The following is an 11,345-nucleotide window of genomic DNA, read 5'->3' as shown; positions in this document are numbered from 1 at the left end:
GCACTACTGATCCCAGCGTTGCCAATAATTGGATCATGAGGAACATTTAAGAACGGTGTTGAAAATCTTGGAAGAGAATCGGTTATACGCTAAGTTCAGTAAATGCCAATTTTGGCTAGATAGAGTGGGATTTTTGGGGCATGTAATTTCAGCCGAAGGCATCATGGTAGATCCACAAAAGGTAGAGGCAGTAAAGAATTGGGAACGGCCCACTAGTGTGTTAGAAGTGAGGAGTTTTCTGGGCCTAGCAGGATATTATCGCCGATTCGTGGAAGGCTTCTCCAAATTATCAGCACCACTTACTCGGCTAACCAGAAAAGGAGTCAAGTATGAATGGTCTGATGAATGTGAGAAAAGTTTCCAAGAACTTAAGGATAGATTAACTTCTGCCCCAGTGTTGACATTACCCGATGGTAATAGTGGGTTTGTGATTTATAGTGATGCTTCAAGACAGGGTCTAGGTTGTGTGTTGATGCAAAATGATAAGGTGGTTGCATATGCTTCTAGACAACTCAAGAAGCATGAGTTGAATTACCCAACTCATGATTTAGAACTTGCGGCTATAGTCTTTGCCTTGAAAATTTGGAGACATTATCTATATGGAGCGTCTTGTCAGATATTCACCGATCACAAGAGCCTTAAGTATCTATTCACTCAAAAGGAATTGAATTTAAGACAGAGGAGATGGTTGGAATTAATAAAGGATTACGATTGCACTATTGAATATCATCCCGGAAAGGCCAATGTAGTGGCGGATGCATTGAGTAGAAAAGCATCCGGATCACTAGCATACTTAAGAACGGTGCACCTACCCTTGCTAGTCGAATTGAGGGCAACAGGAGCCAATTTAACGATAAGTGAAACAGGAGCATTGTTGGCTAGCTTTCAAGTTAGACCAACCTTACTCGATAAAATTCGTGAAGCCCAACTACAGGATTCCTTGTTGATGAAACTCAAAAATGAAATCGAGAAAGGATTAAGAGCAGATTACTCGGTAAAGGATGACGGGGCCCTGGTAATGGGCACTAGATTGTGTGTTCCGGCAAATGAAACTCTTCGAAAAGAAATTTTAGAGGAAGCACACAGTTCAGCCTATGCAATGCACCCAGGGAGCACCAAAATGTATCGCACTTTACGAGAACATTATTGGTGGCCAGGCATGAAAAGAGATATAGCAGAATTTGTGGCAAGATGTTTGATTTGTCAACAAGTTAAAGCAGAGCGGCAGAAGCCTTCGGGACTTATGCAACCACTTCCTATTCCTGAATGGAAGTGGGAGCACATAACTATGGATTTCTTGTTCAAGCTCCCTCGAACACAAAGCGGGCATGATGGAATTTGGATCGTGGTGGATAGACTCACAAAGTCAGCTCACTTTTTACCCATCCGTGAGAATTATACTTTGGATAAGTTGGCGAAACTCTTTGTGGATGAAATAGTAAGATTGCATGGAGCACCAGTATCCATTGTGTCAGATAGAGACTCGAGATTTACTTCTAGATTCTGGGAAAGCCTACAACGGGCAATGGGTACTAAGTTAAGGTTTAGCACTGCATTTCATCCACAGACTGATGGCCAGTCAGAAAGGACTATACAGACTCTAGAAGATATGTTGAGGACTTGTGCTCTACAATTCAAAGGCAACTGGGATACTCATTTACCATTAATGGAATTTGCCTACAATAATAGCTATCATTCAAGTATTGGTATGGCTCCTTATGAAGCGTTATATGGTCGACAATGTAGAACGCCAATTTGTTGGAACGAGGTTGGTGAAAGGAAGTTAGTGGGGCCCGAGTACATTCAAATGACCACCGACAAGATTCAAATTATAAAGAACAGACTGAAGGCGGCACAAGATCGGCAAAAGAGTTATGCAGACAATCGTAGAAAAGACTTAGAGTTTGAAGTTGGTGACAAAGTCTTTTTGAAATTATCGCCGTGGAAAGGAGTGGTACGGTTTGGGAAGCGGGGAAAGTTAAGTCCTCGATTTATTGGACCATATGAGATCACTGAACGAATTGGTCAAGTTGCTTATAGATTGGCGCTACCTATGGAGTTATCTCGGATTCATGATGTGTTCCATGTATCAATGTTGCGTAAATATAGACCTGACCCTTCCCACATATTGGAAAATCAACCCATTGAGTTGCGAGAAGATTTATCTTATGAGGAGCAACCTGTGGAGATTCTGGATCGCAGAGATCAAGTACTTCGCACAAAAACCATTCCTTTGGTCAAAGTCTTATGGAGGAATCACACGGTTGAAGAAGCGACATGGGAACCGGAGGATCAGATGAGGGCTCAGTATCCACATTTGTTTCCTTAACAGGTAAATTTCGAGGACGAAATTTTCTTAACGGGGGGAGATTGTAACGACCCGAACCCAAGTCTTATTTCTTTTGCTTGCAAATAAATAAATAAATAAATAAATAAATAATATATATATATATAACTTTTGGGCATGCCTTATTAAAATTTTTATAAGAAATTCTAGTATTAGAGGAGTGTTTTAATTCAATTTGTGGCCTTTAAGTTCGAGAGGGTGAATTAGAACTCGAGTTTCTAAACGCGTAGGTTCAATTTGGGAATTTTAGTAGGAAAGGTGGAGAATTCTCTAGAAAGGGCAATTTGGTAATTTCAAGCCCAAATGCTACAATTTAAAAATCAGCCCAAATTCTCTCATTTCAGATTTCTCTCCCCGACTACACTATCTCTCTCTCTCGAAGCTTCTCCCCTGCGCGTACCCCAGCCATCACCCCTCACCATCGCAGCCACCCCTTGCCGGCCTCTGCCTCAGGCGACCCCCCCCTTCTTTCCACCGGCGCCGACGCCACCAAAGTCCTCTCGCAACCAGCCCCTCCGCGTGTACAGTACCCACTCAGAAACAAACCTTAGCTGCCATCTGTCTCTCTGCACACATTCCGACCTGAAAACCCCCCCCAAGTCCGGCCACCGACCCACTCCACAGGTGCCGGCCATCTTCCTCAGCTGCTCCTTCAGTCAGCCCATTCCCTTGCACGCGCAAAAATAGCCCAAGAAACCCCCAGACCCGCCGGCCTTGTCTTCCAAATTCCGGCAAGATTTCACCACCGAATTTCGAGGGTTTAAGTGGGTATTCCTCCTTGAGGCGACGCTCCCGAGACTTGAGGTGATCCATCTGGAGATCGACACTAGGCTCCAATATTGTGAGTGGAGTTTCTTTTGCTTGCAGATTTATGGGTTTTATGGTTTTCTTTATATAGTACTTTTAAAATTTAAGTTAAAGAATGAATAATGAATTGAGAAAAGTCTGTTTTGCATTAATAAAGTCTAGAGGGATTAGATTACTTGTTATTTTGATCTAAGGGTTATCAAATAATTAAACAAACAATTTAAATGCCAGACCAAGTACCCACCGGTTATTAAGTAGGTCTTTGGGACCCATCACGGCACACACATAGGCTTTGGGCCGTGTGCCGGGATGCCTCGCCCTTTGGGGGTAGTCTACGTGCACGTACGGCACTTTGGCTTGTTGTACGACGGCGATTCGACGGTACACGGGCCACTATAAGTCCACTTGTATGACGGCGATTCGACGGTACAAGGGACACCCTAAATCCACTTGCATGACGGCGTTGCGACGGTGTGGGTGGAAGGGCAATCTAAGTGCACGTACGATACTTTGGCTTGTTGTACGACGGCGATTCGACGGTACACGGGCCACTATAAGTCCACTTGTATGACGGCGATTCGACGGTACAAGGGACACCCTAAATCCACTTGCATGACGGCGTTGCGACGGTGTGGGTGGAAGGGCAATCTAAGTGCACGTACGATACTTTGGCTTGTTGTACGACGGCGATTCGACGGTACACGGGCCACTATAAGTCCACTTGTATGACGGCGATTCGACGGTACAAGGGACACCCTAAATCCACTTGCATGACGGCGTTGCGACGGTGTGCGTGGAAAGGGCAATCTAAGAGCACGTACGACACTTTGGCTTATTGTACGATGGCGATTCGACGGTACAAGGGCCACTGTGTGTCCACTTGTATGACGGTGTTGCGACGGTACAAGGGACACCGCAATCCACTCGCATGACGGCGTTACGACGGTGTGGGTGGAAGGTTAAGAAGACGGTCCACTTGGTGCGACGGTCTTGTACGGTACCAATGTGGAGCCCGTCAAATGGGTACTGATTTGGCCAACGATTATTTTAGAAACTTTACTAGATAAAATATTTTTAGTCATTCTTTTTATCAGTTCAAGGCATATTTTAAAATGGGGGAAATCTATTGTGTTTGTGAAATTGAGAATATTAGTAAAATGTTTTACTTTATTAACCTTGTTATCTTTTGACTCGTTCATCCACTCACTGAACCTTTCTCACCGTGAGTTTACTTTTTGTGTTTCATGTTTCCCCCAGGTGGAAGCGGCGGCCAGTCATAATTATTGCGTCGAGGCAGGCTTGTCTTCTCATTGTATAGTGTAGGATTTCCTTTAAGCCTTAAGTTGTAGTTTGGTTCTGATATCTGGTTGTAACCTATAAATTTGTAAACTTATTGCCGGGTCGGAGACCCCCTTTTGGTTGTGGTAGGGAAGTTGAAAACTATAGAAGTGTTTTTAACAGGTTATAAAATTTTGGGTTAGGCCTTTTTCAGGGGAGGTTCTGCCGAATTTTCGGTAGGATTTTCCCTTGATTTTGGATCCCGCAGGACCTCACCGGATTTTCAGGGTGGAAATTCGGGGGCGGTCCTGTCACATAATGATTCATATGCATATGATTCATGACTGCCACTGCATGCAAACAAGGGATCCCAGTCAGTTGGAATTTTCTACATGCACATGTCCGATCTTCCAAATTCACAACAAAGATCTGACCCCTCCCAGCATCCACTTGGTAGCTCCTATCTCCATTCCATGTTATCACACATCCCCTGCATGCATCCTTGTTGTCCTCCACTTTTTTCACAACCTTGGGACAAATAGGTTTGTTGCATCGGAGCATTTTGTCCCTCCTAACTTGGATCCTCTTCATTAGCATAGTTCTTACCATCTCGAACATGGTGAGGATTGGCTTCCCTCTGGCTTTCAATATCACAGAATTGAAAGACTCACATATGTTGTTAAGCAGCATATCACAGTGTGGCCCACATTGAAAGTGTGATCTGCTCCAGTGCTCAGCAGGCCTTTGCTTTAACCAGACATATGCAGCATCAGAAAGTTGTCTTACTTCATCCATAGCAGTATTGAAATGTGGAATGCAAGTGGCCCTGGCACTTTTCCACAAAGCATCCTTCAGGGCCTGACCCTTATGCTCTTTGTTGAAATTTGTGTACAAGTGCCTAACACAAAATCTTTGTTGACTATTGGGTAATATGTCCTGTATGGCTGGCAACAAACCCTTTTGCTGGTCAGTGATAAAAGTCCAGTGGTGGGAGTTGACAATGTCTAGATCATTAGCAAGTAACTCAATAAACCAAGACCAGCTGTCCTTGTTCTCTATTTCCACAGCTGCGTAAGCTATGACCCAGGTTTCTTCATTAGCATCCACACCAACAGCCATGCACAAGCAGTTGCCCTCCATATGGACCTTTTAAGTGGCAACCATCAAGCCCCACTATTGGTCTGCAAGCTTTCTTAAAACCCTCCTTACATGCACCTAAGCACATATAACATCTCAGAAACCTCCCTTCATCCATTTCAACCTGTGTAGTGGTCCCAGGGTTTGTCCTCCTAACCTCTGCACAGTAATCCCATAGTCTCCTGTACTGCTCAGCATGTGTGCCTTCAATGATATTTTTTGCCCTCCTCAATGCCCTGTAAGCTAGCATTCTTGTCACCTTGACATTCCACTCAGATGTAACAGTCTGCTGGAATGAGTCAGTGGACCATTCTGGGGTGTTCCTGATCCTATCTAAGTACTTGTCACATATCCATTCAGCAAGAATATTCCTGTTCTCATGGATCCTCTGGCACTCATGATGCTTGTAGATCTTCTTGATTTGCAAAGTAGGCTGTTTGTACATCTTCCCCACATGGATCTTCCAAGGACAACCTTTTGCACACCTGACATTAAGCTTCAATGTTGAATTTCGAGTGAAGTGAATTTTACCAAAACCATTCTTGATTGAATATTGCTTGATGGCTGCCCTAAACAACACAGCATCTCTATAAGTTTGGCCACAAATGAACTGAGGGTCAGCTAGGTCAGTGTCAGGATTGAATGCAGGATACCTTCTGGTTGGTGCATCCTCATCATCACTACCATGGATACTCTCTAGCTCCTCTGTCCTGTATCCCTCCTCATGATCATCAATCTCTCCTACATCCAAATCTAAATTTGGTACTGAACTTGAAGGAGCCTGACTGGTGGAAGCATGATCTGTGGATCCTGGAGCAGCATTAGGTTGTGGCTCTGTAGGTTGTGGCTCTGTAGGTTGAGAAGGATTGCCTTCCATCTCACATTCTTCCTCCACAAACCTTGTAAACCTAGTCTGATCATCATCAGGTGGGAAGTCAGGATCCATAAAGTCATTAGATTGCCCCTCAGTATTATGAACTCCCTCACCAGCTGGATCTCTATTTTCTTCATCACTTTGATCCCTCATTGGTACATCATTACCATTCAGGGTTTCTTCAGGTTCATCATCATCACCAACATGTTCAGGTTCATCATCATTTTCCTCCTCGGGATCTTCAATAACCACTGTAGATGGCATAGTGTATATGTCATCTACATACTCCTTGTGCCTCTTGTAAGCTTCTTCTGGTGTGAGATGCTCAAAATACATGTCTAATATTGGAAGATCCTCTGGCACTACACTAACCATGTAGCTCACATCATCTTCGGACTCCAACAACAGCAAACCCTCATCATATTCCCATTCAGGGTACTTGTAGTAGTAGAAGATGAAACTTTTTCCATAACCCAACTTTTCTGCCATTTTATCTATATATTTGAAGCACATGTATTGTTTATTGCAGTTATCAACCCATTGTATTTTGCCACCCTTATACTCTGCATGTGTTAATTCCCCACCATGGTGCAGTCGAATGGAGAACTTTTCAGGATTGTCTGTGCAAAAAAAAAAGGCAATATGCAATCAACAATTGACTGACGAATGCATTCTGAATTTTTAAGTCACTATTTAAATGCATAAAGTAAAGCAACAGAGGACAAATACCACAGTCGAATGCAACTGTTATTCATTTAGACCACCTACCAGTCAACACAACACTACTTGCTTTATGACTCAACAAAGCACTTCCCTATAAAATAACACACTACCAGACAAAGCACGCGACAATTCCCACATGCCCACAGAAGAATCTACACAAAGTCCAAACCCACCGTACCCACCCAAAACCCTAAAAGCAAGACAAAGAATCTACGCGCCTAAAGCTTATATAAAGGCCTAAACAAAGAAATATAAAGCCTTAAAGACGGAAAAACTAGGAATTCAAGAGATTCAAATGAGCAACTTACCATAGATGGGCATTTCCAACACATCGTGCGGGCGAAACTTCCAACCCATCGCTTTTCTTCAATGTCTTGTTCTAGTGTCGGGAGGGTATGGCTTTTCTGGTGTTTCGATCTCGCTTTTCTGATGTTCTGATCTCAGGAGGACAACAATGGTGGTGGCCTAGTGGGAGATCGAAGGTCTGTGTAGTTGGGAACTTGGGATAAGCTTCTAGAATTTCTGAAATCTGAAACGTTTAATTGTTTTGTTTATATGTTATTTGATTTTTAAAACTCAGGTTTAATTGTTTTATTATTTTATTATTATTTTAAGTGACGTGGCAGCTCAGTTTTTGGAGGGAAGATGCTGACTGGGCTAATTTGGGCGGGAACCAATCTGGGGTCGCCGCGTCAGTGCCAGGTTTGCGTCCCGCGTGGCCCAGGTCAGAGTCCACGTAGGCAATTAACGGCTCCCAGACGGAAAAGCTGACGGAGGTACCTGGGCGTGCAAAATCAGTAATTGAGGTACCTGAGAGCAACTTTTTTTAATTGGGGTACTCAAGTGATATAGGGTGGTTAGTTGAGGTACTTTTGTGTAATTTGCCCTTTATTTTAAGTAAAAGTATTATTTTGACCTCTATTTATACTATATTGTAGTATAATTTTTCTAAAAATAATTCAATTAAGTTATAACTTAACTGTGATTGTCTCACAACTTAGATGTGTTTGTCGTTCAGTCACAAGTAAATATGAAGTTGAGACTACATTAACAAATTTTCAAGATAATATAAAAGCATCAAAGATAATTTTGTCAAAACCTTATAAATTTTAACTAACACCCATCATATGTGGGCCAAATGACAAAAATGTTAAATGAAAAAGGCTAAAATCAAATGGGTCAACATATTTGTAACCTAATCTAAAAAACTACATTTAAATTTAGTATTTCAATTGAAATATTATATGGTTTTCATGCTATACAAAAAAATTATTAGAATTTGGTATTTAATCCTAATTTTCTATATTTTATAATAGTAACGGTTCAATTTTTAGATCATCTTTTAACGATTATATCTTCAAAAAATAACTAAATTATAAATTATTTAATTATATAATTGTGATCAAATAAGCAAATAATTTTGGTAACAGTTAGATTTATTATCTGTTTACATGACCAAACACTTTTTAATTTGGTTGATTATCTTCAAAAAGTGATTTAAAAAATGAACAATTTTGATCGTAAAACTAAATGGCACAATAAGAAAAATGAAGGACAAAGTCAATGTAAAATGTAAAAAAGATAAGGTAAATAGCCTTCCCAATCAAATATTAAACTTCAAGTGCTATATATAGACCTAAAATGCCCATATTCCTACAAAATGAATACATATATAATTCTTACCAAAAAAAAAAAAAATGAACTCGAATATTTATTAAATTCAGGAGGTGTGTTTTCGACATGGATCAAGAAATTAATTCCGTTGTGGATCTGCTTGGTGAGTTAGGATGGTTTAGAGTTATTTGTCTCTATTGGAATCAATCGTTTCGTACCTTAACTGATGATGCTCTATACCTTCCAGGCTTCCATACACACCAAAATTCACTCATAAGTGCTACATTTTTAATTACAATAATGCTTAAATATGTTGACCAAATTTAGTTATCAAGTATGTGTCCATTGTACATGTTACTATCTAATTTGTTATAAATAAATGAGACTTAAAAAATAAAGTATTACAACATTATATGGTGAACAAAATCAATTACTAAACTTAATTTGTGACTCTAACGTACCATACTCTTTTTATATATAAAAATATATTACAATTTAGATAAATTCATAACACATCACGTCTACACGCTAAGTTATTATACCACATCTTATTCCAAATATATATGCTATAATTAGGCTTAGAAAATTTTCAGAAAATTCAAGTCTTAATATTTTATGTGAAAAGGAAATGATATCACTGATCCAACACAAAGTATAGTTTAGGAACAACTAGGATTCTGTGTCCAATAGTAAATTCCACCAAAGTTAAGTACAGTTTAATTAGTAAGAAGAGGGATTCTATGTCCATTGGGAATTGAACATCCAAATCAATCTAATATAATAAGAGGCAGCCAATATTAAAATTAAAAGAAGCTAGCACATGATTCTTACTTTGATATTCCCCTTCTTATTAATATAATAAACACACTATAGAATAATTAAGTCCAAAACCGTGACCTCAAAGGCTCAAACCACTACCAAAAACAAGCATGATGGCATGGGAAAGCTATTAATCCACTAGCAACTTAGCAAGTAGCATTAATACTGTCAATTCAACTCCTTAATTAGTCCTTCAAAGTTCAAACCCACACGTTCTAAGCCTCTAAAGTTGAAATCAGAAATTAATAATGTTATACTCTTTAAGCTTATTCATTTTAATTTTAATTTTAATTAATGTGTCAGTATATATATCAATATCTCATACATTCAAAATAAATGAGGATTATCAGACCAAAAAAAAAAAAAGAGGATTAGACTGAACATCTGAATAAATAATATATTGCCATGAATTAGTGTGTAACGTAGATCTATACGTATGTCATATAATAGTTAATAAATTTAAACCGTAATATAAAAAAGTAAACCTATCAGACTTAGAGACTATAAAAATAATAATATGAGTGTATGACATACAAATTTGCTATGCTTTATCTACTACTAGATAGGGATGGCAACGGGTCGGATTCGGGTCAGGTTTGCCAATATCATATTTGCTCCATTGGGCAATCGGGTATTCAGAGCCCCTATTTTTTTAAAAAAATAATAATTTTTTTTATTAATAACATACAAAATCAACATAAATACATAATATAATATAGATGAAATACATTAAAATTTATCATATTACATTACAACAATACTAAATCGTAAAAAGAACACCATTAAATTTTAAAGACAACATAAATTAAGATAATAAATTAAAATAAAATTATATAATATAATTTTTTATTAAACGAGTATACCAGTTTTTATTAAATGAGTATATGGGGAGGAACGGGGAGAAAGGTGATATTATGCGTCAGCTCAAACGTAAGCATCATGATTTATAAATTAAATCAAAGGGTCAACCCTTTGTCTGAAGCGTCAGCGGGAGAAGATGAACAAATATTCAACTACGCGTCTACAGTGTATTACACTATTACGTACTACTCTTGCTACTACAAATATTCAAATATCGATCGCATCCCATGCAAGCACGCTTACGCAATGCTTAAGTTTAAATTCAAGATTTTGTCCTGTAATCCTCACACTGGTCACTGTCTAGTCACACATTGTGTGCATTTACACGGGGCATGGCTTAAGTTTCCTTAAAATCTGACCAAAAACAAATTAAATTACGGGTCAAGCCAACTTTAGAAAAGTGCAGCTTTGAGTTGATTATAAGTACGACAAATTATTCTGGTTACATAGCACCTGGTGGCTGACTGATTAAAGCCGCCCACCTGAAATTAATCTCAATTCTCAAGGTGCATATGACTTTGATACAACGAGTTATCTATAGCTAGCTACGATCACTCTACTTTCCTTTGCAATAATATTATACAAATTACAAGGATACATTCATTTGCTGTGAATTAACTTTTTGGTTTGCCTTCTGTATCTGCCATTTGCCAACAAGTTGCCTATGATTGAGATTTGAGCATGCATCCTAACTCAAAATTGGTACGAGTCACATGCAAACTCACTTCTCCAAATTTGGTATGTTCGAGTCAATATATATAGGGAAATGCTATATGCAGCCTTCCAAAATAAGTTTCTTACCCTTTTTATATGTGATGTGTGAGTATATGTGGGTTGTGGGAATTTGAGAACCTTCCCGAACTTCTTCATAAACTCAAATGGAAC

The sequence above is a fragment of the Dryas octopetala genome, chromosome 5 (genome assembly GCF_963921425.1).
Source record: "Dryas octopetala chromosome 5, drDryOcto1.1, whole genome shotgun sequence".
Classification (NCBI taxonomy): Eukaryota; Viridiplantae; Streptophyta; class Magnoliopsida; order Rosales; family Rosaceae; genus Dryas; species Dryas octopetala.
Note: the sequence above shows the minus strand (reverse complement) of the source record.